Consider the following 26,223-nt stretch of genomic DNA (forward strand, 5'->3'; position numbering starts at 1 on the left):
CCAAAGAATTAAATGATATTTGAGATGCTTTAATAATTAGGTTTTTCTTTCCATATGTTGCGTGTAAGACCAAGGTAAAAGATGTAAAGGAGTTGAATTGTATTTCTTTGCTTCCCATTGTAACCAGAGAGGTTCTTTAGATGCATCTGTAGAAGTAATTCATAGTGAACTCTGTCTTAGAATGAAAGACTTATGATAATCCATGAAGCTAGGAAAGTTAAATCCACCAAGGTGTTTAGGAGGTTTAAGGTACTTTAATGCAATGTGTGGAGGTTTATTAAACCATAGAAATTTAGCTTATATTCCGCCAAAACCGATATAATCATATCACCCCTCTTCTCAGGTCACTCCACTGGCTTCCAATCCGATACCGCATTCAGTTCAAGCTTCTCCTTCTTACCTACAAATGTACTCAATCTGCTGCCCCTCACTACCTCTCTACCCTCATCTCCCCTTATGTCCCCACCCGAAACCTCCGTTCACAGGACAAATCCCTCCTCTCAGTACCCTTCTCCACCACTGCCAACTCCAGGCTCCGCCCATTCTGCCTCGCCTCATCCTATGCCTGGAACAGCCTTCCTGAGCCCTTACGTCAAGCCCCCTCCCTACCCATCTTCAAGTCTCTGCTTAAAGCCCACCTCTTCAATGCTGCCTTTCGGCACCTAACTCTTACCTTCAGGATATCCAGACTGCCCCAACTTGACTGCCCCTATCGAATTGACTACTCACTTGTCCTTTAGATTTGACTACTCACTTGTCCTTTAGATTGTAAGCTCTTTGAGCAGGGCCTGTCCTTTTATGTTAAATTGTACAGCGCTGCGTAACCCTAGTAGCGCTTTAGAAATGTTAAGTAATAGTAGTAGTAGTAGTAGTAGTAGTAGCTGGTATTTGTTCCATTTTTTTATAAGTAGTGGACTCAAGCATGACAGGTAACATACTAAGAATATAATTCACCTTTGGTGTGATCATCATTTTTATAGTATCTAATTTGCCCCACCATGACAAGTTAAGGGGAGACCACTTGCGTGGTCAACTCCGTAATACATTTCAACAAGTATGCAGTATTTGATTAACAGTATCAGAGACAGTATTACCAAATATTACTCCCAGGTATTTCAGATTTGTAGGGGCCCATTTAAAAGGTGACTATGTGAAATTATTTGATGTGGCTGCATTATTTAGAGGCATCATTTCTGTTTTAGTGGGGTTTAATTTATATCCAGAAATTGAGGAGTGTTTATTAATTATTTCTAATAAATGAGGAATAGAAGAAGGAGTTGTATATATTAGTACATCGTCTGCATATGCCGATAATTTGGCTGATAGGTTATCCAATTTTACTCCAGTTACTTGGTCTGATTGTAGTATAGCTAATAGCAACGGTTCTAAAGCCAGATTAAATAGTAGTGGGGATAGGGGACAGCCTTGTCTGGTACCTCTTGTAGGAAGAAATGAGGAAGAGTATTGGCCGTTAATATATAGCTTGGTCGAAGGACAGGAGAGAATTCTCAATATAAAAGAACAGTGCTGGATTTATGATTTACAATCTGTAACCCCGGGTAGTTAGAATGAAGAATTGGATTGTTTTTCGCTGGTGTGAATCTATTGGACAGTTCTGATAAAGTTGGTATTTGATTGCATCCTTTGAATGCCGCTGCCATTTTGAAATGGTGGCTGACTATGATGAGAGGTGCCAGTAAGCTGATTTAAGACAGTAAGTACAGGACCAGTGCCTATTTTTTAGAGGTTGCTACACAGATGTTTTTCATCTTTTGTTTCTTCACAGAACTAATGATTACCTGACAGTCAGGATGGTGAAACATGGCACTATGTCGGATTAGTTTCTGTGATGGTGATTTGCAGCTACCAGATATACAGAAGAGAGCAGCTGAAGCTGAAAAATACATTTGAAGATAAGTACCTGTTTGATTGAAAGCAGTGGCGTAGCCAGACCTGACATTTTGGGTGGGCCCAGGGCTAATATGGGTGGGCACTGTGTATATAGGTATGAGTAGTGTTTCTTGGGATACTACAAAATAATGCCTTAGAATGCACTTGATGATGAATTTCTAAGTAATCTGCCGAACAGCTGCCCTGCATCAATATAAACCATATACATTCTTAATGGAAAAATAATATTTTTAAATATAGCTACATTAAGTCTACTATAATGGCAAACATCTCAACGCACATGACAGGATTCTGCAATATAATTACAGCAATGATATATATATACATCAAACTTTGCAAATTTTAACACCAATTCCAATAGCAATGCCTTTACAAAGGCAGCAGTGAATATACACAACAGCCCTACTCATCCCATTGGACAAGTCAGACTCATAGATCCCCACACAAACCACATGCCAGCATACTCAGTCAAATGCAGAACACAGACCAACCCTCATTAATTACAGAATAAAGGACCAAAAATTAGAAATGGTCCTGTAACCGGACATCAGCCCTTCTCTAACCCCCCCCCCCCCATCTATCCCTATAGCCCGTCATCAGTTTTCCCCTTCCCTACCCCCCCAACCATCCTTGTAGCCCAGCATCAGCTTTTCTCTTCCCTACCCCCCATCCATCCCCTAGTCTGCCATCAGCCCTTCCTTTCCTTCCCAACACCCCCATCCATCCTCATAGCCCAGTATCAGCCCTTCCCTTCTCCACCATCCATCCCATAGCTAGGCATCAGCCCTACCCCACCCTTCCTTGTAGCCCTAGCGTCAGCCCTGTCCTACCCCCACCCATCCCCCTATGGTCTGGCATCTCCTCTCCCTGTCCCCCCACCCTTAAGGACACCAGCATTAAATATGACTTTTTTTTTGTTTGATTTTTTAAATGTTCTGGGCACTGCAGACCCACCTTCACCCAGAAACCCACCTACATTAAATTGAAAACTTTTTTATTATTATTTTAACCTTTGTACTGCAGAAATCATCCCTACCCAAAAACCCACCAAGGCACCATGACAAATATAGTACAACCTTTTTTAAATTTTAACCTGGGTATAATACAATTTATTGGTGGTGGATTTCTGGGTGGAGGTCGGCTCTTCACTGCTTAGGGAAAAAAAGTATACTGAATAATTAAATATACCTTTTTTTTGCCCTAGGCAGTGAAAGAGTCCACCCCCACCCAGATGCCCACCGGCACCACCAGCCAGCATTACACTGACTTCACTACAAGTTAAATTTTTTTTTTTAATGTTTCAATATTTTTTATTGATGACAACAGAACAAATACACTGCGAAACAGATACAAAATATACAAAGCTTCCAAAATTGGCACCCATTTGTACAGGTTACTTCATTGGGATTAGTCATCAAGCTTTTTCCCCACAAACTTCCTCCCTTTTCCCCCATTCTTATGCTTCTTCCCAACTTGACACACATCCCCTTTGTCTATATACAGTCAGCACATATATGAGTTCCACAGCGCAACAGCAATATCTTCACCCCCATCAACTATGATTATTAACAAATCCCTCTTAAACCTCTTTTTTTTTTTTGTACCTGCGCAGCTGGGCTTCAGTGGTGGCAGGTGGTGCAGAGAGGTGAGCACTCACTGTGCTGTGTTCTCCGCTCCATGTCGTGTGGGGCCGCAGGGGAGTGCTGACTAGGCCAGGGGGGGGGGGGGGGAGGCTGCACTGCAGGGCACAAAATCCAAGAGCGACATTGACGTCAGCCGGCACAGCACATTCAGTTCAACTGCGGCGCTGTGATGCGGGGGGGGGGGGGGGGGACAGGGAAGAAAAAGCAAAGCAGCACAGAACCAGGCAGGGAGCGACGGGGAGCGAGCAAGGCACGGAACAATAGAGTGGTGGCGCCGATGTGCAGCTGCAGCGCAAGTGCGCAACCGCTACAATGATGACCTGCCTACAACTTCCGGATCAGGAGTCAGGACTCGGGTGGAGGAGGACCGGAGAGCTGCCGGCTGTCTGGGTGGGCCTGAGCAGACATTGGGTGGGCCTGGGCCCATCCAGGCCCACCCGTAGCTACGCCCCTGATTGAAAGTTGAAGTGAATGTATATATATGATTAATGAACACTGATATACATTAGAAAAATATATTTTTTAAATGTATTTCAAAAATATGGACCGATGAGGATAAATGGTGTGACAGCCTATGTATGTTTGTATTTACATACACAGAGGAACCTTCTGATGGTGCTATAAAGCGAAGATACATACCTGTAGCAGGTATTCTCCAAGGACAGCAGGCTGATTGTTCTCACAAACCCGCCCACCTCCCGTTTGCTCCCAGACAAATAAAGAAAAGTAGAATAAAATTGTGGCTTAAAATCCTACAGCCTACCAGAATAAGTCTGGCCCCAGCCTGCACCCAGCTCATTGAGAAACTACAACTTATGCTGTGACCCTGGTTTCGGATGCTGATCCAAAAAGCTAGCTGGTGCCTGGAACTGTGTTGTGAGATCAGGGTTACACAAACAACTGCCATCAGGGTGTTGCTGCTGCTGCCATGCTTCAGTGCAGGCTTCACTGTCCTGTACAGTGACTGATTCTGAGCAGCAGGGACAGTAAATCTTAGAGCAAAATTCAGCATGGGGTTTACGAGCCCTCCAGTGCTAATGGGGTGTCCTGCCTCCTCTGCTTTCATGGGTTTCAATGGTAACAGGAAGTCTATTTGAGTGGAAGGCCAGGGTACCCCAAGACCTCTAAGTTCCAGAGGGCTCACAGGCTCCATGCTAAATTCTGGTGAGTTACAGCTGCTCCTCCTCAGAATCAGCGTCTGTACAGAACAAGTGGCAAAGGCGAGGAAGTCTGTCCACACAAATAGGAGGCAGGGCCACCGAGAGGGGAGGGGGCAAAATTCCCCAGGCTCAGGCCTCCACGGGGGACCCGGCACCAGGGTGTCTCTTTCTATCTCCTGCTCCTGATGGGACCCAGGTGATCATGTCCCGACAGGAGCAGGAGAGAGAACTCCTGCACCAGGGCCCCCTTGCACTGCCTGCCAAGCGGCTGCTGGGCCCTCAGGCCGTGCATGCTTGGTTTTGAAATCGAACATGCGTGACGTGAGAGAAAAAGCAGCTACAGGGGCGGGAAATGTGGCTGAGGAAAGAGCAGTGCTGGAGGAAGAGCCTCGGGATCCAAGGTATTTACAGTTTCGATGGGTGGGGGGCAGCAGTGGCGATCCTGGGGGGGGGGGGGGGCGGCAGCGGCGGTGATCCTGGGGGTGGCGGCGGCACCGATCCAGGGGGGGAGGGCAGTGGCCCTGCCCCGAGCCTGCCTCAGTCTTTTGGCGGCCCTGATAGGAGGATCTATACAGGAAACTAGGGAGAAGGCAGTGGAAGAGCTTTCCCTTTTTCCTACAGGCAATCCCACTTGAAATCCAGCTTTGATAATTCACTGTATCACATTCTGCTACTGCATGTAGTATGGAGTGCTGCCACAATTTGGGTTTCTGCAAGGTACTTCTGACCTGGCTTGGCCACTGTTTGGAAAACAGGATACTGGGCTAGATGGACCATTGGTCTTACCCAGTATGGCTACTCTTATTTTTTTTTGTTACATTTGTACCCCACGCTTTCCCACTCACGGCAGGCTCAATGCGGCTTACATGGGGCAATGGAGGGTTAATTGACTTGCCCAGAGTCACAAGGAGCTGCCTGTGCCTGAAGCGGGAATCAAACTCAGTTCCTCAGTTCCCCAGGACCAAAGTCCACCACCCTAACCACTAGGCCACTAGGCCACTCCTCCACTTATGTTCTAAGATAGGCATCAGCACAGAAATGAAATGCACTTCTCTGCTCTTCCCACTGTCCAGAAATGGCTTAACTGTCTAGTCCATTTCCAACTGGTCTCTTACTTTCTTAGAGCCTTTTGATCTCAGTTCCAAAGTAATTGCTCTGTAGTTTCTGATATACAGTCTCTTTTCCCTGCTGAATATAATCAACAGTGGCATGTTGACATGTCCAGATGTTTTCTTTTTTTTCCTAAAATACTGGTTTAGCACTTTGGACAAAAGCCAGCACCAAAAACAGTGCCAGTCGGAGTATTGTGCAAGCAAGGCATTCTTTTTAGAGGTAATTTTGGATTTGCAATATCTTGTTGGTCAAGATGATCACACGAGACTGTGTGCCATTATTCTGATCCAGCTGAACTAGTGAATAACTCTTTCACAGGCAACTCTTCATTTGAAAGAAACCAGTGGGTTGCTACGAGTTTATGTGGAGCATCTTCCCGTTTCCCATGTGCTGTATTCTTGTCAGTAGCTATGTCGTTCCACTTTGTCAGAGCTGACAGTCGTAAGATCTTGTCTCATCTATTATAGACGTAGATGAGGAATTTTTTGGTTTTGTTGTGAAGGTATGCCAAAATTATTTGGCTTTCTGTAAAATATCAGGTTTCATCACAGTTTAATCCAGATTCCTTCTGGTACTTGTGGTCAATCTCTGCTGCCAACACAGCTGCACGTGGTTTCAGTTGTGGTGGGGTTTGGGGCACGCTTGGTGCGAGGTTACATTTACCAAATTAAAAAGCCCATGTGAATCTTTCCCTGCCAGTTGACTACACTAAGAAAGGCCACTGCAGTAGTTGCTGTCTTGCTGTCTCACATCTGAAAAGGTTACCAGTTGAAACTGACTGACCTGAGACAGTGAAAGAAAAACACAGTGGGAACGACATGATATAAAAAGCTGATAATCCAAGAATTTCCAAGATAAAAACTTCTATCGTAAAACACCTTACAATGTACAGTGGTTGGGAGGTATAGACTCCACATGGGCCATCTGGTTTTTCCAGAGTAGCTGCAGCACTGCAAGACAGCCTCCTTGAGGATCATTTTCATAGCTGCTGCAGAGATTCATTACTCAATGATACGTCTGCTGCCATATAGATAAAGATTGCTTTTATAACCTTTTTGGCTTCATCATCTTCATTGGTTGATTATTGGACTCCTGACAAAGGCCATTATGCCGAAACATGGACTATGTTGAGTCTGCACTCCCAACCACTGTATATCATAGGGTGTTTTACAATAAACGTTTTTCCTCCTCGATATTCAGCACTGTTTAACTTCTAGGAACGGCTACTGGCTGGTTAAATAGCACTTATTTGGCTATCTGTGAATATTCATGCTTAGTAGCTAAAAGGTCGTGCGATATAACCTGCTATCTGCGAATATTCAGCACATCACTGGCTACGTTTGGCGGCCAAATTGGGCCACCCATATAGCAAACCTATCTTTGGCTGCTATAACCTTAACTGGACTGTGCTGAACATTGGCATGGCCGATTAAGTTTAAACCAGCCAAAAGTAAACTGGATATTCACCGGAAATGCCCACCATTGAATGTCCAGCCTCACCGCCGACTACAGGATGAACATCGGCCCCTTTATCTTGGAAACTGTTGGATCATCAGTTTTTTATATTTGGTTGTTCCTACTTCCACTTTTTATGTTTTATGGGAATTGTATGGTTTTCTCCTTTTTCATTTCCGAGATAGTAAAATACATTCAGTTTCTCTAGGCACAGTACCCTTATTTAAATCATCCAGTGAACTGGACCTTGTTGACAGTCTGGAATTTAGGTGTCTTGTTAGATGGCCAGGGCTTTTTTTGAGGGGGGTACTTGGGGGTACTGAGTGCCAGCACCTTTTCTATTATCTGCTAAAATTGACCCATGGAACCCATGTTTTAATGATAGAGCTCAGGTTCTACACACCAATTCTGTCTTGTCATAGATTCTGGCTATTATGGAATGGATCCCTCCAGTGATCACCCCACTCCTGAAGGGTGGCCTAGCATTTGAGTACCGGCACCTTGTTTGCTAGAAAAAACACACTGGATGCTACCCTGTCCTTTACAGTGCAGATTAGGTCTGAGGTTTCAGCTGCCTTTTACAGAATACTTTGGTTGGTGCAGTTGCAGTATTACCTTCCACCAGATGATTTTAGCATTCATGCTTCAGTTGCTCATGTTGAGTGCACTAGATAACTGAAACACCCTGCATTAAGGTCTGCCTGCCTATGTTATATGCTCACTGCAGCTAATGTACAATTCTGCCGTACAACATTTGTCTAGCGTAAAAAAACCACAAGGGTGGAGTGAACATAAATATCCTACAAGGAGTCACACGAAAAGATGAAGAGTGGGAACAGAATCAGGATCTTCAAAAAATTTAACAAAGATGCTGAATATGAATTACATATTTTAATAAAGGATGACTCATCATGGTACCATGTTTCAGCACTGAAAGTGCCTTCTTCAGGAGTCTTGGTAAATGTGTTTGACAAGGACTGTCAGACTCGTTAAGGCTTAGTGGGAGACCTGGGAGAAGCAAGTTGCAATAGTCTAAGTGAGAAGTGACAAGAGTGTGGATAAGGGTTTTGATAGTGTGCTCAGAATGGAAGGGACACATTTTGGTGTTATTATACAGAAAGAAATGACAGGTTTTAGCAGTCTGTTGGATATGTGCAGAGAAAGAGAGAAAGGAGTCAAAGATGACCCCAAGGTTATGAGCTGAGGAGATGGGGATTATCCACACAGAGAAAGAGAGAGAATGGGGGAAGAGGAGAGATGGGTTTATGGGGAAAGATATGAAGCTCAGTCTTGGTCAAGCTTAGTTTCAGATGGCAGTGAGACATCCAGGCAGTAATGTCAGACAGGCAGGCTGATACTTGGGCCTGAATTCCTGCTGAAATTTCTGGTGTGGAGAGGTAGATCTGAGAGTCATCAGCATAAAGATGATACTGAAAACCATGGGATCAGATCAGAGCACCAAGGGAAGAAGTATAGATGGAGAAAAGAAGAGGTCCCAAGACAGAGCCCTGAGGTACCCCAACTGATTGTGAGATAGAAGTGGAGGAGGACCTACCAGAGTATACACTAAAAGTGCAATGGGAGAGATAAGAGGAAAATCAGGAAAGAACAGAGCCCTGAAATCCAAGTGAGGACAGCGTACCAAGGATTAGGTGGTGATCAACAATGTCAAAGGCAGCAGACAGATCAAGAAGGATGAGGATAGAATAGAGACCTTTGGATCTGGCCAGGAACAGGTCCTTGGAGACTTTAGCCAGGGCTGTTTCAGTTGAATGAAGAGGGCGAAAGCCAGATTGAAGTGAATCAAGAATAGCTTGAGATGAAAGAAAGTCAAGACAACAGTGGTGAATAGCACGTTCAAGTAGCTTGACTAGGAAAGGGAGGAGGGAGATGGGACAATAGTTAGAAGGACAGGTAGGGTCCAATGAAGGTTTTTTGAGGAATGGTGTAACTATGGAAGGTATTGAAGGAGTGGAACGCCGGTACTACCTGAATACTACTGAGCAACAGGACAACCTCATGTTTTGTGCCTACTGATGGACTTTTACTTATGCACTCTACCTCTGCTTTTGGCTGTTTGGCCACACCTTATTACTGCACTGGACATTTGTGCCTTATCCAGTTTTACTGTTTACTAACAAGACAAGTTTGCTGTTTACTAATGTACAGACAGAATGCAGGGCTATTAGATATATAGCTTGTAACAGTAGTTTGCAAGGCCTATACAAGACCAGCTTGCACGTAGCAACGCCATCTGAATAGGCGACCTTGGAGGGTGCTGACACCCCCCTGCATTCCTGAGCCGCACCTTATCTCCTGTGCTAGAAAGGAGCATTGTGTGTGTACAGAATAAGCTGCTAAGTTTCGTTTTTCTTGCCAGTATCATTTCAGTGTTATGACGTGTGTACGTACTGGGACTACAATTTTGTACTGTAAGAACTACAAATGTTTACTGGGCATGACAGGTATGACGTGTAAGGGGCCAAATGCGCAGGCCCAGTAGGGAAGTATAAATGTAAGCGTCAGATGATTTATGACACACAGTGTCCCGAGGCTACTCGGTGCTGTTCACTTGCTAGCAATAAAGTTGCCTTGTTTGGAACCAAAATTTGCCTTTCGTCTCCTGATTTCCCACCTGTTTCATTGGCGACCCAGATGGGACAGAAGTAGAAAGGGGAATCGGATTATATTCTTCCCCTCCCCCACTGCAGTCGGATCGGGTCATCGATTCCCACCCGAGGAGGTGGTGAGTGGCCACCGCTGATTTCAGCGTCCATCTCCCGGAGGAGGGCCGATCCACTCCGCCTGACTGTAGAGGGGGTTGTGTGGCTCCGACAAGGCACCTTTTTCCATTTCAGGGAGAAGCGCACGACGGCGCGGCCTGCGACCCCGGCGGACAGGCGAGTATACTCTACGTAGTGACCGGCCCAGTAAGGACCGAAGAAGAGGCGTGATCACCCTCTTTTAGCCAGTGACTAATACGGACTATTGGTATCCGACTAGGTCCCGAAACTCACTAGGCTCCGGCGACGAAACCGAGCGGCGAACGAACGAGGGGGGGTTTCTTGTGGCGTATGAAAGTGTGTGAGTGGGCTTGCAGTTCCAGGCCGGGCGACCGCGTCCTGGTCAGGCCGAGTGTTGACCCTTCTGTGTCTGGTGGAACGAGACCCCTTACTCCTCCACCTCCCTTTTCCCCCTTTGTCCGTCACCTGTCCTTTGGCACTCAGGTTAGGATGGGCGGGGGTGGGTCTTCACCGTTAGATTTAATGACGGAACACTTTAGCGAAGTGTTCGACCTAGATAAATGTAGCAGGGCCGGGATGATACAGAGATGTCAATTTATGTGGCCAGGGCTAGGAATTGCTGGATGGCCCCCGGAAGGGTCATTCGAGTATGAAAAAGTGGCGGCGGTCATGAATATTGTTATAATTGAGGGAAACCCCGGCTGTCCCGAGGACATTCCATACATAGAAGCGTGGTTGGATGTAGTCCGGGATCCGCCGGCTTGGGCCCAACGGAAGGTAGAAAAGGCCGCCCTTATGTTGGTAAAGCAGAGAAAAGGCCGGAAAACCAAACTTAGAACCCTGCCGACCCATGCCTTCGCTCTCCAAAGCTCGGCAACCGTTGCCGTCCCCGAAGGCCGCAGGGACCGCCCCCATACGGCCTACCGCCCCTAGCACCGAAGCCACTGAGACCACGCCCCCTGCTACCAGAGTCAAGGCAGGAACTACGCCCAGTACTACCAACACACTTTCTAGGAAAAAACCCCCGAAGAAAACCGCAGGGAGAGTTCAGGGTTCGGCCGAGAAGAAGCCTCCAAAAGCCCCGATACTTGCTACGGCGGAGGCATACGAAGACGACATTGCGCCGCCGCCCTATGCTCCTATGTACCCTGACCTTACGGGCCTAGCAGAAGGCCCCGCTGACGCCGAGACTTCCGGGTCAGAGTCGGATGCCGGGGAGACGTCCCACCCAGCCTCACCTGAGTCACCTGGCCTCGCAACCACACGGAAGAGTACACGGGTTGTGAAGAACATTACTCGGTTCCCCCAATCGAGTCCGCAACAGGCCCTTCCGTCCAGCCGGAAAGGGGGAACCTCTCACTTATTCCCAGTCCAACAGTCCACCACCTATACCCCTAACCCGGCAGAGGGGGGGGGCCAGCCCATCGAATCAACAGTCTATAGTCACGTTCCCTTCTCAAGTGCCGATTTGTATAACTGGAAATTCCATGGGCCGTCCTACGACCAGAAACCCGAGCAGCTGATAGAGCTGGTGGAAGGCATTATATACAGCTACAATCCAACTTGGGCCGACCTTAGGCAGTTGAGCGCCCACATCCTGACCTCTGAAGAACGCCGCCTTTTACAACAAAATATGGAGCAAGCCATCCGGGATGCGAATCCGGCCCATGCCAATTTACAGAACCTACTAGAAACGGAGGCGCCCATCGCTGCCCCCACGTGGGATTACCGAACCGCCGAAGGCCAAACCTTTATCCGCCGATACCAACAGGCGTACCTGGCCGCCTTAAAGAAGGGGAAGCAGAAGGTTACCAACATGGGAAAAATCCACAGTGTAGTCCAACAAAAGGACGAGAGTCCAGGGGACTTCCTTGAACGACTTATGGAAGCATTCAGAAGGCACAGCCCGATAAATCCCGAAGACCCTAAGAACCTCCCAACCGTGGTTATGAGTTTTGTTAGCCAGTCAGCACCGGATATACGAAGAAAGCTACAGAGAACGGAGGGGTTCGAAGGGATGAGCCTAAGCCAACTGAAAGCTATAGCTGATCGCGTATTCGGATATCGCGACCAGGAGGAGAAGGTGGAGGCCCGGAAGGAATCGACCAGACGGATGCGGGAGAAGGCAGATGTGTTGGCTACGGTGCTGGAAGAACGAATGAGGTCTAGACCAAAGGGGAGGGGCAGGAGAACAAGAGGAACGCGGTCCCCCATAGGGCGTAACCAGTGTGCAAATTGCCGACAAGAAGGACACTGGTGGGCTGATTGTCCAGAGGAGATACGGGACAACCAGAGAGAAGAGGAATCATGGGACCGGCAGAGAGAGGAGGAGACCGGCGACCGTACGGGGGCCCCTAGGCGAGGCCGTGGGAGGGGCCGAAGAGAGAGAGGACGGGATGACCGGAGGGAATGGCAGATGGCTGTGGACGCTACCCGAGACGGCACAGCATGAAGAAACCGGGAGGGCAGAGTCCCCACTGACCCTCTGGTGGAAATTCGGGTGGGGACAGAATCTATGAAGGCCTTACTAGACACAGGGGCCCAGCGATCTGTTATCACCATTGCCATAGCCCCAGCCACGAAAGAAACTATACCAATTGTGGGAGCCTCCGGGAAATCCCTTGCGGCCCCCCTCCTCAAAGAGCGCCAAGTCCAGATCGGAGGGACGATGGTGTCCCATCAGTTCATACACATCCCTGGATGCCCGGTCCCCTTGATTGGTCGAGACCTACTCTGTAAGCTCCAGGCCACCTTGAAGTTCAAGACTACGGGTGAAGTGGAAGCTCGCTTTGAAGATCGGCCAGTAACACTTATCTGTCCAGTAAGAGAAGAATGGAGACTACATGTTCCCCCAACTGCGGGACCCGGCGACTGCCGTTACGACCAGAACACCCCTTTCGCCCAGCAGAGGCGAGCCATAATGGATGAAGTGCCTGATGTATGGGCAGAATTGAACCCCGGCGGACTGGCCGTTAACGCTATCCCCATCTGGATTGAGCTCAAACCAAATGCTCAAGTTGTCAACCAAGGACAATACCACATCCCCTATGCAGCCCGGCATAGTATGCATATACATCTACAGAAACTCCTTCAACAGGGAGTCCTTAAACCAATCAGATCCGCATGGAACACCCCATTGTTGCCCGTTAAGAAACCAGGAACATCCGAGTACAGACCCGTCCAGGACCTGAGGAAAGTCAACAACCAGGTAGCCGACATAGTTGCCCTCGTACCAAATCCATACTCCATCCTGGCCCAAGTGCCATCTCAGACCAAGTGGTACAGTGTCATTGATTTGAAGGACGCCTTCTTCTCCATCCCTCTTGCTGTTGACAGCCAAAAGTTGTTTGCCTTCACGTGGGAAGACTTACAGACGGGAACCAAGCAGCAATATACATGGACCCGGCTTCCCCAGGGGTTCAAGAACTCCCCCACCCTCTTTGGTGACCAGCTTGCCCAGGACCTGAAAACGTACCAAGACGAGTATGGGCCGGTCGTCCAATACGTGGATGACCTGTTGGTGGCCCGTGAGACGTACACGGACTGTGCAGAAGCCACCCTTTACCTCTTGAAAACCCTGGAAGCCCAGGGGTACCGGGCCAGTCGCAAGAAGGCGCAGATATGCGAGATCGAAGTCGAGTATCTGGGGTTTCGCCTCCGAGAAGGAACCCGACGGCTCGGTATCCCCCGAACCCAAGCCATCCGCAACCAACCCACTCCTGCAAATAAGAAGGAACTACGGGCACTCCTCGGAGCCGCTGGATATTGCCGCATTTGGATTATCAATTTTGCCATCCTGTCCCACAGTTTGTACGCCAAACTGAAAGGACCTGAACTCGAGGGCCAAAATCTCCAGTGGGAGAAACACGAACTGAAAGCCCTTCAGGACCTCAAGGAGGCCCTTGTGGCCCCACCAGCGCTCGGACTGCCAGATGTGACTAAGCCGTTCTACTTGTTCATCGACGAAAAGAAGGGATTGGCACTTGGAGTCCTTACCCAACTGGTCGGTACCTGGCAACGCCCTGTAGCATACCTCTCCAAGAGCATGGACAACGTGGCACGAGGATGGCCGGGCTGCCTACGAAGCATTGCGGCTGCTTGTCTCCTGATACACGAGGCCAATAAACTCACATTCGGCCAAACACTTTTTGTGACCACACCCCACACCATCCGCGGCCTACTCGAGAGCCACGGACCCAGATGGATGACCAACTCCCGATTGGTCAAATACCAAGCCCTCCTGTGCGAGAATCCGGAGGTGCGGATCCTGGACACGACCAACCTCAATCCTGCCACCCTCCTTCCGGCCCCTGAACCACCACTCCACGACTGTGAAGAGGTAATGGCCACTGTGCACTCGAGCAGACCTGACCTGAAGGATCAACCCTGGCAAGGGGGCATCACCCTTTTTACCGATGGAAGCAGCCAGGTGATAGAGGGAATTCGAAGAGCTGGCTATGCGGTGGTATCTGAGGACCATGTGATCGAGGCTATGGCTCTGACACCCGGAACATCAGCCCAGAAAGCGGAGCTAATCGCCCTCACCAGAGCCCTCCTGTGGGCTGAAGGGAAAGTTGTCAACATTTACACCGACTCCAAATACGCTTTCCTCACCCTCCAGGTGCACGGAGCCTTGTACAAAGAGAGGGGATTTCTGACAGCTGAAGGGAAAGGACTTGCAAATGCCGCTGAAATCTGCCAATTACTCGAGTCGGTATGGAAGCCGAAGAAGGTGGCTGTGATGCACTGCAGGGCCCACACTGGAAGAACGGACCCTATCGCCCGGGGAAATCAGCGGGCGGACGACGCTGCAAAAAGGGCAAGTCAGCTCCCCTACTCCTCTCACCCTCCTGACCCCGTGCTCGTCGTCCAGCTCCCTACGGAGACCCCTATTTACACCCCCCAAGAAACGGAATGGGCCCAACAAGAGGGTCTACAGTCACGCAACGGCTGGTGGATACTACAGGATGGGCGCATATGGATACCCGAAGCCTTGGCCTGGACGGTGGCCAAGGAGGCTCACGACCGCACCCACCTGGGAAGGGACGCCCTGGGGCGCTTACTTGAGAAGACCTACTACATCAACAAACTATCCCTGTGGACCAAAAACGCTTCCAGCCGATGCGCGACTTGTGCTCGGAACAACCCTCGAACGGGGCCCGGCCCTATGCCAGGACATGTTCTCCGAGGCACCAGCCCTTTCCACGTGTGCCAGATTGACTTCACACACATGCCCCCGGCGCGCGGCTACAAAGCTATCCTCGTCGCCGTGTGTACCTACACCGGATGGATTGAAGCCCAGCCTACTAGAACGGAAATGGCTAAAGAAGTCACCTCCCTACTGCTTCATCAAATCCTACCCAGATACGGCCTCCCCAAGCAAATAAACTCTGACAACGGTCCCGCCTTCGCTAGCGAAGTAACACAACAGCTCAGTACCAGACTGGGCCTCGATTGGAAGTTGCATTGTGCCTGGAGACCCCAAAGCAGTGGAGTAGTGGAGAGGGCTAACCGATCCCTGAAGAATCAGCTAGCCAAGCTATGCCAAGAAGCAAAAGCCAAATGGCCCGACCTGCTTCCACTGGCCTTGCTGCATCTTAGGTGTACCCCCAAGGCTACCGGCCTTACTCCCTACGAGATGATGTATGCTAGGCCACCACCACTACCCTCCTTTCCCGACTCCTTGCAGATACAGGGTGAGAGTTCCTTAGTGAAACAGATGAGAGCCTTACACCAGGTAGTGCAAGACATCCAGCAGTACACTGAAAGAGTAGCTCCCTTGGTCCTCACCAATCCTACGCACAGGTTCAGGGTGGGAGACGAGGTCTGGGTAAAAGAGTGGGATGAATCTGACTGCCTAAAGCCAAAATGGAAGGGGCCCTCCCTTGTTCTCCTAACGACCTCCACCGCTGTTAAAATTGCAGGAAGCCCAGTGTGGATACATTGGACCCGATTGAAGCCTGCTGCTCCCACTAGCAGCTCCCTGAAGCGTTGGACTGCGCACCAACATCCTGACGCTCCATTACGGCTGACTCTAAGAAAGACGTGAACCACCAGATTCATGCCTGCCCAGCAACAGGAACTCAGTTTCTGGACCCACTGCGTTTTTGGCTCTCTCTTTATCGCAGCCATAATCGTGGGCCTTATCATCTTCTTGCTGCAAAGGCTCGGATACCTTCCACCGCATATATGATGCTGAGCCTACTACTCCTCCTTTGCTCAGTCCCGAGCTATTACCCCTTGAGCCAGAACTGTACTGAATGTTTGCGCCTCGTGCGCCACCGTATAGAGGGAGGATATCACCTAGTCACTACCCTCATTCACCAGACGCAGCCCCCGGAAGGCGGTTGCCAGTTTCTCCCGACTTGTGCCCTCATCACTCCGAATGGCCTCCAACAGTTCCACAGATGCCTCCAAGGAAATCTCACTATCTGTCACAGCCCCACCAAACCAAGATACTACAATGTCACCCTCAGCGTAGGACTCCCTGCGTATGTGGCCGGACCTCCGGGAGTCGAGGGAGATGGCATTCTGTATTACATTAATTCCACTCGTATCCTTGTCGGTGGCATCCAAACTGTAGCAACCCTCACCTTCGACGTCTGTGCCGCCATGGACAAGCACCCTTGGTCTCGCAAGTGTGGTAGCCAGAGTTGGCGAGAGGCATACGTTAAGGACCACAAGTATGTCTGCCCCTTCAGTCCAGACATGAGATGCTGCTCCCCGTGGGTGTGGCTCCCATGCGCCGGCGACACTCGAGCCTCGGGCTGGGACCGAGTATGTGCTTATATGGGAGGAGGATATACCGGATGCGCCGGCCTGGGTGAATTTCGTCGAGGTTCTGGTAACTATGTGTCCCTAGACTGGCCCATCCGAGGACACGACATGCCCTGGAGAGGAACGTGGGGCCTCGGCATTGACGGCGGAGGAATGGATCCGTTGACATATATTACCATATATCAGAGTCTCGAAACGAAGCCTCCTACGCACTACCAGACTACTGTTGTCGGCTACCAAGACGTATTTGATGAAATTGCTCGTGCTGAGCAGACCGAGACTAAATTCCCCATTTCCCCAGAAGCCCGAAATATGTTCCTCAATTTGGCTGAAAACATCGCCCTCTCCCTCGGAATTGCCAACTGTTTCGTCTGTGGAGGCACCGACATGGGTGAACAATGGCCCTGGGAAGCGAGAGAGATCCGACAACACACATGGGATGCACTCAACACCACTAACATTACCTTTCCCCAACGGCCGAAGCCGTACGAATGGGCCCTGAGAACAAACATCATAGGTACCCTCTGCGCTAGTCGAGCGCCATCGAAGCGTTACTCTGTACCAGTGGGAGACTCTGCTTGTACGGGGGTTCTTCAGTATAATGGCAGCCGGACGACCTGGTGGCAAACGGACAACCTGCCCGCCCCGGAGCCTATCTGGACAGAACCCACCTTAAACACGACATGGACATACGGAGGGAACGCCTCCCTCAAGTGGGTAGCCCCGGCGGGCTACTACTATATCTGCGGACGCAGGGCCTATGAACAACTCCCGACCCGCTGGTACGGTACCTGCCTCTTGGGCACGGTCCGACCTAGTTTTTTCCTTCTGCCCATACAAGTCGGCGAAACTTTGGGAATCCCCCTATACGTGGAAAAGGGGCCTGATAACCCTACCCGACGAAAACGGTCTTTCCCAATCATCAAGCCCAAAGTCCAGATTGGAGACTGGAAGGACAACGAGTGGCCGCCTGAACGTATCATTCACTACTATGGACCGGCCACATGGGCTGAAGATGGTACATACGGGTACCGCACCCCTATCTACATGCTAAATCGCATTATTCGCCTACAGGCCGTACTCGAAATCCTCACTAACGATTCTGCCCTGGCCCTCAATATCCTAGCTCGACAGAACACTAAGCTCATTACCGCCGTCTACCAAAATCGCTTGGCTCTTGACTACCTCTTAGCCCAGGAGGGCGGGGTGTGTGGCAAGTTTAACCTCAGTGATTGCTGCTTACAGATTGATGACCAGAGCCATGTCATCAGGGAGATAACTGACCGGATGGTCAAACTAGCCCACGTCCCCGTCCAGACCTGGAACAGTGCGTGGGATTGGACTTCCTCCCTCACCAGCTGGCTCCCAACCTCCGGGAGCCTGCAAGGCCTCCTCGTCATGGGTGGCCTGTTCTTGCTGTCTTGCCTAATAATACCTTTGTCTCTCCCCTTAGTTTTCAGGTGTCTCCGCTCCACCATGGAAAGCATCGCTGACCGCCGTGCTGCTGCTCAACTTATGGCTCTCCAGATGTACTCCCCCATTCCCCAGTCTGATGAAGCTGACGATGAAGCACCTTGTGGCTGATGTGCACTTTGAACCCCCTGAGTCACTCAATGGGCCATCACCCTTGTGCCAGCAAAAGACCGGCTACAAAGGGGGGGGGATTCCACTAGGGGCCCTCCGTCTCAACCCCGGCGAAGCAACCAACGGCTGCGCAAGGGCTTAGGGCTCGCTTGTTGCCTCCCTCGCTAACTATCCTTGTCCTTTCTTTCCTTTTCAGGGTTCATGGAGGTGATACTCTCCACCAGAATGGATGTTCAAGTATCAAAAGGGGGGAATGAAGGAGTGGAAACGCCGGTACTACCTGAATACTACTGAGCAACAGGACAACCTCATGTTTTGTGCCTACTGATGGACTTTTACTTATGCACTCTACCTCTGCTTTTGGCTGTTTGGCCACACCTTATTACTGCACTGGACATTTGTGCCTTATCCAGTTTTACTGTTTACTAACAAGACAAGTTTGCTGTTTACTAATGTACAGACAGAATGCAGGGCTATTAGATATATAGCTTGTAACAGTAGTTTGCAAGGCCTATACAAGACCAGCTTGCACGTAGCAACGCCATCTGAATAGGCGACCTTGGAGGGTGCTGACACCCCCCTGCATTCCTGAGCCGCACCTTATCTCCTGTGCTAGAAAGGAGCATTGTGTGTGTACAGAATAAGCTGCTAAGTTTCGTTTTTCTTGCCAGTATCATTTCAGTGTTATGACGTGTGTACGTACTGGGACTACAATTTTGTACTGTAAGAACTACAAATGTTTACTGGGCATGACAGGTATGACGTGTAAGGGGCCAAATGCGCAGGCCCAGTAGGGAAGTATAAATGTAAGCGTCAGATGATTTATGACACACAGTGTCCCGAGGCTACTCGGTGCTGTTCACTTGCTAGCAATAAAGTTGCCTTGTTTGGAACCAAAATTTGCCTTTCGTCTCCTGATTTCCCACCTGTTTCAGTATCAGGAATAGTTGCAGTGGAAAGTGAAAACTTGAGGATATGATAGATAGAAGGGATGACAGTAGGAGAGATAGTGCTGAGTAGATGGGTGGGAATAGGATTAGAGGAACAGGTAGTCAGTTTGGAGGAGGAAAGAAAATGTGCAGTTTCCTCTTCAGTGATTTTAGAAAAGGAAGAAGAGGAAGCAGGGGTTGAAGGAGGGTTGACAGAATGGACTGGGGGAAGGAGAAATGGAGTTACTTGGTTGAGCACAAGGTTAATCTAACAACTTATAGCAGCAGCTTCAGAGAGCATTTTCCATCTCACAGATAGGCTGCAGAGAATACCTTCTCCTGCTTTAGACTTAGCCTGGCCTCAGAATGACATCCTATAGTATATCTCCTATCAAACTGAGCTCTCTTTTTCATCAAGCACTGCCATTTCCTCCCCTCACCCTCCCCACTGACAGTTTGAACTTCGTGGGTGTGGCTTGGATCTCTTTCAGGGAGAGAAACTAACAACTTATAGCAGCAGCTTCAGAGAGCATTTTCCATCTCACAGATAGGCTGCAGAGAATACCTTCTCCTGCTTTAGACTTAGCCTGGCCTCAGAATGACATCCTATAGTATATCTCCTATCAAACTGAGCTCTCTTTTTCATCAAGCACTGCCATTTCCTCCCCTCACCCTCCCCACTGACAGTTTGAACTTCGTGGGTGTGGCTTGGATCTCTTTCAGGGAGAGAAAACTAACAACTTATAGCAGCAGCTTCAGAGAGCATTTTCCATCTCACAGATAGGCTGCAGAGAATACCTTCTCCTGCTTTAGACTTAGCCTGGCCTCAGAATGACATCCTATAGTATATCTCCTATCAAACTGAGCTCTCTTTTTCATCAAGCACTGCCATTTCCTCCCTCACCCTCCCCACTGACAGTTTGAACTTCGTGGGTGTGGCTTGGATCTCTTTCAGGGAGAGAAAACTAACAACTTATAGCAGCAGCTTCAGAGAGCATTTTCCATCTCACAGATAGGCTGCAGAGAATACCTTCTCCTGCTTTAGACTTAGCCTGGCCTCAGAATGACATCCTATAGTATATCTCCTATCAAACTGAGCTCTCTTTTTCATCAAGCACTGCCATTTCCTCCCCTCACCCTCCCCACTGACAGTTTGAACTTCGTGGGTGTGGCTTGGATCTCTTTCAGGGAGAGAAAACTAACAACTTATAGCAGCAGCTTCAGAGAGCATTTTCCATCTCACAGATAGGCTGCAGAGAATACCTTCTCCTGCTTTAGACTTAGCCTGGCCTCAGAATGACATCCTATAGTATATCTCCTATCAAACTGAGCTCTCTTTTTCATCAAGCACTGCCATTTCCTCCCCTCACCCTCCCCACTGACAGTTTGAACTTCGTGGGTGTGGCTTGGATCTCTTTCAGGGAGAGAAAACTAACAACTTATAGCAGCAGCTTCAGAGAGCATTTTCCATCTCACAGATAGGCTGCAGAGAATACCTTCTCCTGCTTTAGACTTAATCCTACCCACCCTACCCCTCTACCCACCCACCCCTAGAGTGACATGTCTTATATAACCTCCCTATCAACCCACTCATTACTTTACCTCACCCATTTCTATTCTTCTATCACCTTCTCCCACTACTCCAACCAGAGTTACACCTAATCACACTGACCACCCTTCAACATCTTCTGTCCTTCTGTGACTGTTCTCTTGTGCTTGACTGCTTAAATATTTTAAATTTAAATGCTTTACTTTTTGTCTATTAGATTGTAAGCTCTTTGAGCAGGGACTGTCTTTCTTCTGTGTTTGTACAGCGCTGCGTACACTTTGTAGCGCTCTAGAAATGTTAAATAGTAGTAGTAGTGAACCTTATCATGAAAGTACTCAGACAGTCTGGGAAGAAAGTGAAGGGGGGGGGGGGGGGTTGGAATTTCAAAACCTTGTTGGCTCCCTCATGAAATCACCGTTTGAATCAGTCATCAGAGTCTTGCAGTTTTTTGGGTTGAACACACTCTCCTCCTTGTTGTGGCTGTTCAGCTGCTTGGCATGCTCACTGTATACGACTAGGTAGGCCTAGTTCATTTCCGTTCCCCCCCCCCACCCCCCCTTTTAATCTACTACATTGATTCTACTAATCTTTTTGTTGGATTTTCCTCTAGAGAACAAGTGTATTTGTGGTCCGATGAGATTCTTCAGCTGTATTATTGGATTTATCTACTTCCTTCGACCATAGAGTTGAATAGCACTGATCTATGGAGTTAGTGTTTGCATCTCTCTGGGGAGACAGGGTTATTTTGTTCTACTATTTTATCGTTTGAATTGCATTTTATTTTATTAATTTACAAAGCAGCACAAAAAAGTGGCCTCAGTGCACCTTTAGGCAGTAAAATGGCCAAATTTTCTATTTTCCAACTTAATGGCCATGCGCATATGTTGCCATTAGCATATGGGCCCTTACTACCACCAGTTTTATAGGCACTAAAGGCTCACGTGCTAATCCCACTCCTAGTGTGCAGCAATGCCGACGCACTAAGTAGTCCTTTTATTGAGCTACAATAGCGCTAGCATGTTTTTGACACCTGCTGAAGCCCCCTTTTACCACAGCGAGTAAAAGGCTAGCGGCTGTTCTGGAAAAGAAATGGTCATGCGGTAAGTGAACCACTTGCTACATGGCCATTTGGGGGGGGGGGGGGGAACACTTACCACCACCCACAGCAGATAAGCACCGGCACTACAAAAATATTTTTTGTAGTGCCAGAAATGGCACGCAGTAGCCTAGCGGTAGTTCTGGATTGGCGCACGGTAAGCCTGTTGCTGCGCACCAACCTTTTAATACAAGGGCCCCTAAATGATTAGAATAGATGTGCCCACTCTGTACCCCCAGACATGCCCGCTTGGTGTAAACATTTTAAATATTTTTAGCATGTGGGTAGCATGTGCGGTGAGCACACGTTAGTATTTACCACAGCTTTGTAAAAGGACACCTCAGTTTGGTTTACATTGTTAAAACAGGTAATACAGTAGGGGTGTGCATGGCTTGTGCTCATTTTAATTCATATCTTGTGTGTACAAAGAACATGCCTTGAGTTTAGCCACCCATCTATTTATTCCAGTCAACTCTGTACTACCCATCATGTCCCCATCTATATATCTGCACTTGGCCCCTTGGATACACAATAAGCTGTACTGTAGAAAAGTATTAGCATCATATCTGTTATTTGAATGTTCTAATGTGTGCTTGTTAGGTGTTTCAATGGTATTATGCTGATATTGTATTGTCTCTATTATTTGAATTTTCTTTCATGCTGTCCAGGGGCAACCTGACCATTAGGGCCACCTGAGGCGGGGGCCTCAAGTGGCACTCTTTGGGGAGTGGCATCTCCCCCTTCCTTCCTCCACCCCGTTGAAGCATTTACCTTGTCGTTTCATCGCATTCCAAAAGCCGGCGGCAGCAGCAATTCCCATATGCTGCCCTGCCACCAGCACCCTCCTCTTCCCTTTACTGTGGCCGCCTCTCTGATCAGTGGCGTAGCCAGACTGCCAATTTTGGATGGGCACAAAATTTTCTCTCTACCCCCCTCCCCCAGCAAAATTTAGTCACGCTAATCAGATGCATTTGTCACACAGGGTAAAGTGCTGCTTTTCAGTGCATCAGATTTCAGAAAATTTATTTAATAGCCTAACACCCTTTTCAGTGAACTTTCAGAGGCCAAAACCTCCTGCCTCAGGTCAGTATAATGCTGTTACGGTATCCTCGCCTGACCTAAGGAAGGAAGTATTGGTCTCTGAAACTTCATTAACACAGGTACCATATTACTTTATCCTAAATTAAAAATAAATTTATTTTCTTTACCTTTCTTGTATGGCCATTTACTTTTTCTCATTGTGTCGCTCCCAGTCTCTAGATTCTGCTTTCCTTTGTTTTCACTTAACTCTTCTGCCACGGTTTCCTGGCCATTTCTCATTTTTCTCTCCTTTTTCTTTGCTTTCTTCAATATTTTTCTGCCTCTCTCTCTCTCTGTCCTGATTTAATTCATTCTTACTATCCATTCTTTAATTTCCTTCATCTACTTATGGCTTTTCATCTTTTTCTCACCCTTGTTCTCCCCATGCCCCTTCCTCTTATTCTCCAGTCTTTCACTACTCCCCTTTTCCATCCAGCAGCTCTCCTCTTTCTCTCCCCATCCTTCCAGTGTCTCCCCGCTCTCTCCCCATCCTTCCAGTAGTCTCCCCTCTTTCTTTCTGCATCCTTCCGTCCAGTGTCACATCTTTCTCCCTACCCTTCCATCCAGCGTCTTCCCTCTTTCTCTCCCCATCCTTCCATCCATCTACCCTCTCTCCTGATCCTTCCATCTAATGTCTCTCTCTCCCTCTTTCTAACCAGTGTCTCTGTATCACTCTACCCTTTTCTGTTCAGTGTCCCTTCTCTCTCCACATCCTTCCAGTCTCTCCCCTTTCTCTCTGCATCCTTCCAGTCTCTCCCCTTTCTCTCCCCATCCTTCCATCCAGAGTCTCTCTCCCCATCCATCCGTTTTCCCTCTTTCTCTCCCCATCCTTCCATCTGTTTTCCCTCTTTCTCTGCCATCCTTCCATCTGTTTTCTATCTTTTCTCCCCATCCTTCCATCTATTTTCCCTCTTTCTCCCCATCCTTCCATGTTTTCCCTCTTTCTCTGCCATCCTTCCAAGTTTTCCCTCATTCTCTGCCATCCTTCCATCTGTTTTCCCTCTTTTCTCCCCAACCTTCCATGTTTTCCCTCTTTCTCCCCATCCTTCCATGTTTTCCCTCATTCTCTGCCATCCTTCCATCTGTTTTCCCTCTTTTTCTCCCCATCCTTCCATCTGTTTTCCCTCTTTTTCTCCCCATTCTTCCATGTTTTCCCTCTTTTCTTCGACGAGGCCCGCCCTGCATGCCAGCCAGCCCAGCTCCCATTGCCGGCCACTGCTGCTTTTCCTGTTGAGCAGCAGGGCCGGCGCTACAAAAAGAAGAAGCGCTAACGGCGCTAAGGACGAAAAATGTTTAAAAAAAAAAAAAAGCGCGGCACCGGCAGGCACTGTCTAGGCAGCCTTGAGGCATTGGCTGCTGGCTCACAGGCTCCTCCCGTCTCCTACGTCACTACGTCACGCCCGGACAGGCCCACCCGTAGCTACGCCCCTGTCTCCGATGTAACTTCCTGTTTCATCAGAGGCGGCCACAGTAAAGGGAAGAGACGGATGCCAGCGGCAGAGCAGTGTATAGCAATTGCTGCTGCTGCTGCTGCCACCGCCGCCAGTTTTTGGAATGTGATGAAACGACAAGGTAAATGCCGCAAACGAGGTGGAGGAAGGAAGGAGGAAGCATCTCAGCCCAGGAGGGAGGAGCTGCATCTCGACATTTCAGCCCGGGGAGATGGCATCTTAGCTCCGCCTCAGGCGGCATCTTGCTTTGGGACGCCCCTGATGCTGTCTATTATGGTATTGTTTGTACTGTACTGACATTTATCATATTTCTGTTACATAGTTCTTCTGCAGTGCTGTTAAATATTTATATTTCTGGATACTGTTGCACGGTAGTTCTATTATTAGGTTTAATTTTGCCATTTTCAAATTTACCTCATTGATTGTATTCATGTTTATATTTGGCTATTTTACTATTGTTATGCTGTTAACAAAACTGCAAGTTTTATGTTAAACTGTACCTGCTGTACACCGCCTTGGGTGAATTTCTTTATAAAGGTGGATAATAAATCCCAATAAATAAATTTTCCAGATGCATGTACATTGTATTGCATTAGAATTTTTTTTAATTCATAGATAATACAAGCACTTTACATTTTTAGGTGCCCAAACAAACCAAGGGGCCCTTTTACTAAGCTGTGGTAAAATGTGGCCTGCACTAGTTTGGACGCATGAAATTGGCACGCGCTGGGCCATTTGTTTTTTACCACGGCAGGTGAAAAGGCCTTTTTTTAATGGGGCGGTAAATGGCCGTGCACGTGGCTATTTACTACCTGCACCCTTACCGCCACCTATTTACTTGGTGGCAAGAGCTTATGCGCTACGTGTGCGGTAATGAGGCAGCGTGTGACAATGTGGCCGCTCTGCCAATTACCTCCAGGAACACCCCCGTGTTAGAAAATAGAACAGTATTTTCTATCACGGGAAACAGCACACGCCAACTTTGAAAATTACCACCCCGGCAGTAGTATTGGTTTGGAGCGCATGACTAGCATGATAGCCTTACCGCAGCTTAGTAAAAAGGCCCCCAAATGTGCCCTCACGAAAGCATACCCCTGAAATAGAGGCTAAAAACAGAACTGAAGAAAGCAACAGAAATTCTGCAACTTCCCACCCTTGCAGTACAAAACTGGAGGAGTGAAAATGTTTAGCCTGAACCCTTTGCTAACTAGACTGGAAATTAAAATGTCTTTAACGTCTTATAAAAGGCTAAAAAGATTTACATCATAAATTTCTTGAAGGGGTCCTTTTGCTAAGCCAGGGTAGTAAGTGGCCTGCGCTAATTTTGGTGTGTGAAATTGGCACGCACTGGGCCACTTTTTACCACAGCGGGGGAAAGGCCTTTTTTTAAAAATGGGGCAGTAAATGGCCGTGCGCTAATATTAAAATTAGTGCGTATTTATTTATTTATTTGTCACAAATAAACAATCTGCAATGAGTGTGTAGTTATAACAAAGAAACTATCAAACACATCACTCCAATATAGTGTCACACTGGGGATTCAGATCTGAAAGATAAAGTGTTTTAAATTTTAAAAAATAGCCTCAGTGTAACAGGGAGCCTGACTTTTATGCTCCACTGTAGATATTACCATCACAGGCTTCCACCACCTTCCGAGAAAAAAAAAACAGAGAAAAACTCCCAGAATATTCCAAAAATTGTAAAGAAGTGGGAGAAAAGTCTGTGTTTAAA

Source organism: Microcaecilia unicolor, chromosome 3, assembly GCF_901765095.1.
Source record: "Microcaecilia unicolor chromosome 3, aMicUni1.1, whole genome shotgun sequence".
Classification (NCBI taxonomy): Eukaryota; Metazoa; Chordata; class Amphibia; order Gymnophiona; family Siphonopidae; genus Microcaecilia; species Microcaecilia unicolor.